Source organism: Onthophagus taurus, chromosome 11, assembly GCF_036711975.1.
Source record: "Onthophagus taurus isolate NC chromosome 11, IU_Otau_3.0, whole genome shotgun sequence".
NCBI lineage: Eukaryota > Metazoa > Arthropoda > Insecta > Coleoptera > Scarabaeidae > Onthophagus > Onthophagus taurus.
In genome coordinates, this window is record NC_091976.1 from 10,999,087 (window position 1) to 11,002,041 (window position 2,955).

A 2,955-nucleotide genomic window follows, 5' to 3' on the forward strand; every position below is an offset into this window, starting at 1 on the left:
GAGGGACATCAGCAAAAAAGTTAATTCTCTTTATGGTCATTGGATGCAACATATAAGAATGTTCGTAATTAATACTCAATTCTCTCCACAATCCAATGTTTGAGGGTCCACAGTCTGAAACGCAAGCTACTACTTGAAAATCAATCTCGCATAATTTACGAATTAATTGGGACAACAGAGTTGATGTCATTCTGATGTCAAAGTCGGCAAATATAGGCTGTTTCCATGACCCAAAAATTCCTTTAGCATTCACAACCTGCATCTGGGAATGTGGACCAATAATTTGGTCAACCTTAGTATCATATTCGTACAGTTCTGCCACTTTCATTTCATCAAACGACAAAACTACAAGTTTTTCTTGCTCGTTGTAATTCTTTCCTGCCACTGGTAGTACGAGTAACATGTGGTGTACAATTCCCTGCCTCATGTCAATTTTGGCACACCAATATTTAAGAGTAGATATACCTAACAGCGGAAAAAAATAATATGGATAATTTGTATATGCAATATGCACACAATTTATGTAATAATTTACCTGATAGCGGAGAGTTTAAATTATTCCGTAAATATAAATGCAGAAAAGAAGTATATACGATCGATACAAGTGAGCAACAAGTAAATGCGACTATTCGGAGTGTTACGGTCCAGGTTTTAATTAAAGAAACAACTTATTAAAAAGCTAATATTTCGGTTATTTATTGTAACCTTCCTCAGAGCATTTTTAGCGTTGTTTTTTGAAACTAACAATTATAGAATAATGGTTTTCGGTTAGCCACCCCTGCTATATGTATACTATGTTTTGTTGGGTTGTACTCAACTTCATAGTGGGTACAGTACTTTCTTTAAAAGCACTCTCGGTTTCATATGTAATAATTCAGCTCGGAGGTCACGCTCAAAATCATCTGGTTGGAAATGTAATGAATAAACTCGTGCAGTAGCAGCTTTAGTGCCCTCGTTGCACTCCTGAAGCCAAAGTCTACGTAAGTTTTCGTCCTTCGGAATCGAAAAGAACGATATATTTAACCCAATAAACCTTGATACATGGTAAGATGAGCGACAATTTTTGGAGGCATCTAAAATTATAAATGGGTGTAATTTTATAACATATAGTTATAAACTTACATTGATAGGATAACCTGTGGGCGATAACCAAATAATAATTAATTACTATGAGTTATTTTATAAATTTTCCTGGAACGCTGAATTTCCTACACTATCAGGTATCTGTAAAATTCACATAAAGTTCTTTTAGTTTCTATACGCATTTTAAAAAGTGCCATAAATCATATCTTTTTGTTTATTGACTAATTGTGATAAATAAAAAAATAACAACAATTAATAATATAGTAATATTTTGCATTCACCGTTTGGCATTAATTAATTAAAATTTTATAATAAATAAAAGAGATATGCATGTTAAGGCTTTTACAATAATAAATTAAATGGAATGAATCATTGAAGGATAATAACGCATACATACCTAATATACATATAAACACAAATAAACTAAACACTAATAATAAATTGTCTTGTAAAATAAATTAATCTAGGACTAAATCGCTACAATAAAATAATAACACCAAAACACACGTCGCCTCGCGTAGCTCGTCAGCGTCTGTAACATGTGACGTCACGATTAGGCCATGTCAGTTTTCGTACGTTGAAAGCCTTGGTCTGGCCAACCTGGTACAATACGCTTTACGAACCTTGCTTACACTACTCAATCCTAGTGACGCTCACTTTTGATTTAAATATTTATCTCACTCCCACTTACACCATTTAATCCTAGGTGGCACGATTTTATTTAAATTTTTCTGTTTACCTTTTATAAAAATAACCAGATCTAGTTACTTTTAATACCAAAACTTAAACTATATAAAAAACTTCTTATTTGCTTAATATCAATTTATTCGGAACCGGTTACGAGCTTAGCCCATATTCTTTTCTGAAATTACTCTCAAATTGTCATATGGAGAAGATAGACACTCTTGACAAATGCGGTGTTTATTCTATAGAATGTTCTAACTGTGATGGAATATACATAGGACAAACAGGAAGAAGATTAGGCATACGAATACAAGAACACAAGAATAAATGTAATTCAAATATCTACAGACATCACTCTGACACTGGACACATAATAAATTACAATAATGTTAAAATCATTCATCAATGTAGTAAAGGCCCAAAAATGGACTTACTAGAACAATATGAAATTTATAAATTCAAGAGAAAAAAAGAATACACATTATTGAATGATCAAATCGACATTGAATATAACACAAATTAACCCTTTATTGAAATATTTAAACGATTCTCCTATATAGTGTGATGCGAATTTTGTTATTTATTGGTTATATTTTTTATTGTTTGTAATTTTTCTTAAAAATTCATATCTTTTTTCGTTTAGGTTCTTGTATCCGGTTTTATTTTTCTGTTTCATAGTCGTTTTTCTCGTGCTCATGTCAAGTTTTGTTTCGTGCGTTTCGTTCTTTTTAAAGTGTTTTAAAATATTTTATCTATACAATTTTATTTATACACTGTGTTTTTAACTTTAATTGTTCACAATAACATACATCATTATTGACTGATATATTTCAATATGTATTCTTTTCATAATTTTTATTTTAATGACGTCGTGGGTTTCTTTTTAACTATTTGACAGTAAGTTTATGATTGTAATACTTTTATTCTGTTTTTCATTATATTTAATTGATCATAATGTAATTACTTTTACGTAGATTCGGCTAATGATGGGCTAAGCTCGAAACCGGTTCCGAATAAATTGATATTAAGCAAGTAAGAAGTTTTTTATATAGTTTAAATTTGAAATTTAAAACTTGCAACATGAAATACCAACCAAAAAATTTTCCCCCCAAACTTTGGTTGGCACCGTTCCCTATATTTTATACATTGAGCGCGTGACATCAGCAGGAGCACCAGGAGCAATTTCCG